Source organism: Periplaneta americana, chromosome 12 (genome assembly GCF_040183065.1).
Source record: "Periplaneta americana isolate PAMFEO1 chromosome 12, P.americana_PAMFEO1_priV1, whole genome shotgun sequence".
Lineage (NCBI taxonomy): Eukaryota > Metazoa > Arthropoda > Insecta > Blattodea > Blattidae > Periplaneta > Periplaneta americana.
The window spans coordinates 10,672,312-10,678,438 of NC_091128.1; the positions used below are offsets into that span (position 1 = coordinate 10,672,312).

At 35.9% G+C, this 6,127-nt stretch overlaps 1 long non-coding RNA gene across 2 annotated transcripts in view; it reads right to left on the bottom strand.

Moving 5' to 3' along the window:
* The window catches only part of LOC138710166 (uncharacterized), a 77,384-nt gene extending 71,756 nt beyond the window's left edge, over positions 1-5,628 (bottom strand). For both annotated transcript variants that reach the window (XR_011335130.1, XR_011335129.1), the window contains exon 1: positions 3,630-5,628. This is a non-coding gene — a long non-coding RNA (uncharacterized lncRNA). The remainder of the gene's footprint in view (positions 1-3,629) is intronic.
* Positions 5,629-6,127: the final 499 nt, after the last annotated feature.

The following is a 6,127-nucleotide window of genomic DNA, read 5'->3' on the forward strand; positions in this document are numbered from 1 at the left end:
CAATCTTGAGATGTTGTTCTTCTCGGAGAATGATGAACTTGAGTTTCTGACTTTTCTCTTCCTCTTGTTAGAAGGTTTCTTGTATGAAGGATATCCAGGAAATATACTTGGTATCGACAAATTTTTCAGTTTCCTATATTTTGTATCTTCTTTAAAATCTTCTTGTTTGAAGTGTAAACTACACACACATGAACGATCAGAAGGAATCCACTTACTTCCTCTTTTGTCACCTTCTCTTGATATAATATTTAACCTTTAACCACTTTTCCCGCAGCTCACTATTAGATGGAAATTCATGAAATGATAATCTTCTGAATTTCAATTTTCCTCTGTGTGCTTTGCAGAAAGGGGCACAACAAGACACCATTGCAAATATATTATAATTAATATTGTTATTTCAGGAAACCAAGTTTTATATCTCACAAAATTAAATGTATTTCAAACCGAATGTTCCTTTCTTCCAATGTAGCCTATTTTAAAGAAGAAAATCATATCATTAATAAACAATAACTGACAAACACTGTAATTACTTCTAAGATGTCAAATAAGACAGTATAATTAATTCTACACATTTAGTACAGCCAATTCAACGGCAGTTACTTGCTGCGCTCTAGTGTCGAAACTGGACAATAATGTCCACACGAAACTCAATGCTAAGGAAGAGGAATGAGCAGGCAGTTACGCAGCCAAAGGATGTGATCCAGCAGGCAGTGGTTATGGATAAGATTTCGATGATGAATGAGACCGGTGATATTCAGAGACATTGTGGCCCGAATCTCCTGGCATTTGGCTTACGGTTGAGGAAAACCCTCACCACAGAGGTGGTCATATTCATATATTGTGAGTTTGTAACAGACAGTTTTCTTTTATAATATAAAGATGAACACTCACCACAAGATGAAAGAAGTAGCCTACGACCTGAAGATCAGAGTAGCACAAAACTTTGCTTGGAGCCTGTTTTGCTGATTCAATATCTTTAGTCTTTGTAGCCCTTGATGTTTCTCTTCTTTATATCTCTATTATAACTTTCTTGCAGGTTTAATTTCTCTGTTTCTGTACTATTCTTATATGCAGTATATATACAACATTGAACTTTCTTAGGGATATAAAATATGAAGGATTAAAGTGAATTAAATACTAATGTGTAAGAATATGCACGATGATTAATATTTCAATACTACATCGATGGTGAAGACAAAATTAATAACAACATTACGTTTAACACAATGCAGGCAGCATTATGCTACCATTATTGTAAGTACTGCAAGGTGTGCAAAATCTAAACTCGAAGCATGGATATTTTCAGTGCGAAAGTGTTACAAGTCAAAATGGAACATTGCTTTTAGCAACAGTTGAGAATGGAAAACTGTTACAACGTAAAATATAACACTTTCCAATTGAAAAAAAAAAAAAAAAAAACTAAATAGCATAACTTTAAAACTGTTATATGTGCATTTATGTCCTAGTAGGAAATTTTTAGAGTTGTAACAGTTACCCTCATCTAAAGATTAAGAAGATTAAAATTGAAATAAAACCTAATAATTTTACCCTTCTAGGGAGAAGATCTAAAAATATCAATATTCATGCACGTACAGAAGAATTATAGAAACACATACTTAGTGGTCAGTAATAACAATAATAATAATAATAATAATAATAATAACAATAATAATAATAATAATATTAAAAATAATAATACATTATTCAGCGTGGCAATTAATGTTTCTATATACATTCTCCTAATTGAACCATTGAGCAAAGTAAACATAATAGCCTATTACATTTTGTCTGAAAGAACAAGAAAAACGTTCTTCATTCTTTACGATACCACCTCTTATTGCTTGTAGAGACACAGTTTGTAGAGCGACATGATACCGCCACTGCTTGCCTTCAGTACGTGAATGAAACACACAGCAATGTACAGTAAGCTCCTCGTACCCGTTTGAATGTCTATGATTACACGATGTAATCACGACACCCACTTTGGTCACCGCTGTACTAGAGGATGAGAGGAGAGGATGCGTAACTATTTTGTATACAAACATATCTGTACCTGCGCTGTGATGTACTTTGTATCAGACAACCTCATTCCAGTTTATAGGTAGCTGAATTACAAAGCCTAATTATTATTATGGGGTGTATACAGCAGTAGCGGCTCGTGCCTGAAAAAGTAGGTGAAGCACAAAATTGTTGCAAGGTTTTCAAAGCTCATGTAGGCTAGTTGCATTGATAATCGGAAGTCTATGTAACTAAAGTAATTCTCTCCCATAAATTCCCATGCCCTTCAATCGTGAAAGTGATTTAATTGTATTTATTTCTGCCAGTTATCAATGCACTTACCGGTACATGTCAATTAAGATATGAAGAGTCCACTGCAAGAATGATGGATGTCATTTGGAATATATTTTTCAGGAGAAGCAATTGAAAGTTTGAAATGCTTAGCGATCAAAGCTTAACTGTGATTTTCCGATCATTACTGGACAATGACTATCAGTGTTAATGCCATATAACTCTCTATGTACAGTCTATATGTCTTAAGCTATACGTTAACAGTCTTGGTTCATTTCCGACAAGAAAGTGACATCCATCATTCTTGCAGCGGACTCTTCATATGCTTATTGCTTACCTATCTTTACACTAAGTTGATCCTCCATAGCTTCAGGGCTGTGAACCTGCCAATAACGTTCTCATGGAGGGGCTGTGATTCCATCATCTTGTCCAACATATCTTTTTGGAGCGAAATATTCCCTAACGCTGACAGTCTCTACTGTGACATTGAGTTTCTTTGTTTTGTTTTTATTCGTTTTAAACATGAGAAGCTCCTCTCGACCAGTACGCTAGTAAGACGGTAGTATTAAAATGAGGGAATATAACTTATACACTTCTCCAAATACATCTTTGTGTCACGAAGAAGTCTATTTTGTCCAATATTCTTTTGAGAAGGTTAACTCCATATGTAGATGAAATTATCGGGGATCATCAGTGTGGTTTTAGGTGTAACAGATCGACTATTGACCAGATATGTTGTATTCGACAGATAATGGAGAAAAAATGGGAGTATAAGGATAGTGCATCAGTTATTCATAGATTTCAAAAAGGCATATGACTCGGTTTTTACCGAATTTTAATGAAATTCATACTGCTGAAGGAATGTAATAAATCAACATTCTGTGCAAAATTTCAGTTCAATCGAACAAATAGTTTCTGAGTTATCAACATTTTAATTATGATATGATATGCAAATTCAAAATGCTCTACGTCAATCACATTTTCAGTATAGGCCGTAAATTTTTTTTTCCTACTTTATTATACACTTATTAATAATTCCAAGTTGTCATTTCAACTTTCAATCACTTTATGTTGAAATAAAAAAAATATTAATTGTGTGCTGCCCATTCCGCTGAAAATTTTGCATATTTTGACTTTTAACAACCATTAACGGGAATATTTTTAATTCTACATAAAGAGTGAAAACTACAGTTTTTTAAGCAGCTTTCGAAGTGTGTGTCTTCCAAATTTGAAAACAATCAGATGAAAATTATGTGTCACAGAGCATTTTGAAGGTATAAAAATGTAGTTTCAAGATAGAGGCAATTTTTTAAAATAAGACATGCATATAATGTACTTACATAACTAGAACAGCCCAGCACCATATGTTTGGCCTTCCTTTTTCTTTTCTTTCTTTTCTGCTGCACCTTTGTTCAATTTTCTAGTTCGTTGTGCCCATTTTTGTTTCTCTGCCCTTTTCCATTCACTCGTATGAGTACGCTTTCTGTCCCACCTAGCCAGAATATTCTTTGCTACCTCTGTCAATTTCCCCTCCCCAATTGTTATTTTTACAAGTTGACTTTGCAGGCACCCCATATTAAATTCAGCAACTGCACTTGCCACTGCAATATTAATTTTGATTTTTGAGACAAATGTGTCTTTAGGACATTTTCTCCATATAAGAGAATGGACACTCATTCGCATTCTGGGTAGCGCCACGTGTACATTTGCTGAACACTTCAGGACTGGACAGACGTTCGTAAAGGGGTAACAGTGTTATTAGGGTTGCTTCTGATAACTGGAGTTCATGTTCTGGTGACTATGAGGCTCCTCTCCCTTTGCCTTACTCCGGTTATAAAACACCAAAAGTCCAGTCCAGTTGGACTTCTGTCGTGATGAGGCTTTTCATCTGTCGACACTGAATGTGCCAAGGTTGCAACAATCCCCCTCCCTATTGCTCTGACATCAGGCATCCCATTTACAATTGCATTTTCATTTAATTTTCCAACACCCCGCCCGCCAAGCTTAACACCTTGAGATTTATTTTCTTTTACTAAATTTCTCAAACCAGTGCCCATTCTCTTTGCAACATGATTGATGCATTCCTCTTTACTTATTGCAACATCTGCTCCATACACAGCCAGTTTTGACAAATGCTGGTATGTCTTCGCATCCCCATCAGAGAGTATTGTAGTGTATCACATGCTACATTCATTTTCAGTCCTCAACCATAGCCTCTCTGCTGCAACCATCTCCATAGTATTGGAGCTACCTGTGTAATTTTTGTTGCACTCCCCAGATTTTTCATGACCATCTAACCAAAATCTGTATTCTGGAGAATTTTGACCTAGATCAGCAGCAGTGAAAGAACATGCATGGCAAAATTTTGGAAGTCAATACATCTATTACTAACCCTACACCATACAGTGAAATATGGCCACGTTTATACCAGTTACCATCATATGACATTGCTATGTCCATTACATTGCTGGATTTCAGTGTAGGGTCACATACTTCGTGAGCTTGTCATACTGCTCTGAGAGACCGGGAGAGGATTTTTTGGTTATAGCAATCTGTTTCTTTAGCAATTTTGTGAAGATGACTTTGATATGTACCTATTGCCATACCTTTCATGCCACTCACAGAGCAGAATGTCTGCATAGCAGAATAACCTGAACCAGTGCTAACAAAGGTCTCAACCATTTTTTTATTTACTTCAAATGGTGGTCTCTTACTATCAGATATTGTCTGTGGGCTACTGAAGGTCTCACCACAGTTTGTACCACAGGCAATATATTTTACCACTAGTTTGGTTGCAAACCCATTGTTCTCCCTCATTTGCAATTATAAAGCGGTATTGTCACATTCATGACACTTCAGATTTTTTAACAGTTCACCCCACACATTTTTATGAACTAACAAATAATCTGAAGAAAATGCTTGTCCAATCTCACCTGCAGAAGTGGTTTCAAACATCTTTAGCTTCTTGGCGCTTGTTGATACAGAGGTGGATGACATTTCCTAAGGCTCATGGATAGCAGATGGACCTGCCTGACAATTAGGGAGGTTAGATACACCTGGCTGCTCTTGATAGAGGTTAGGCCTAATTTCTGCAGCACATTGTTTTGCAAATTTGCATTTTACAGCATGCTGCGCTTTTCGTGTCCTTTTAGAGGGGCGTTTCTTGTGTGCACGACTTCTAGATAATCTTCCCATGCTGTAATCTCAACACTATAATTACTAGAATGACCTACATTAATTTAGGCCTAGACCCTACTAACTTTGTATGTATTACTAATACATATATATGTGAATCTTATAAATCATTTTATATATAACTACAAAATACTATATATATATACACACTATAAATACCAATAAAACCACAGTCACTGAGTAAAATATTATAAAACACGTTGAAATTATCTCACGTGCATGCTCCCACAAATAGTAAACAAACTAAAACCGCCAACCGGATATCAAGTATCAACAAAAGAACATCTGCTTCCTCCCAGCTGCAAGTAGTGCTGCCAGTACTCCACTAGATGGGAGAAGTATATAGTTCTTCATATACACTCGAAAAATCTGCGCCGAATTTGAAATATATCACACAGAATGTTGAGAATGCGAACAACAGAGAACCGCCCACTGCAGCGGACATATAAGGATGCGCACGGAGCTTTAAAAATGGCGCTACATTAAAAAATGTAGTAGAAATGAATCGGCCATGAACCAAAGATAATATTTATGGCAAAAAACAAATTTCGACTTTTTTTCAGATTTTGACCAAATTTTCACTAGAGACTTCCCTTTGCATTGATAATCGGAAGTCTATGTAACTAAGTAATTCTCTCCCATA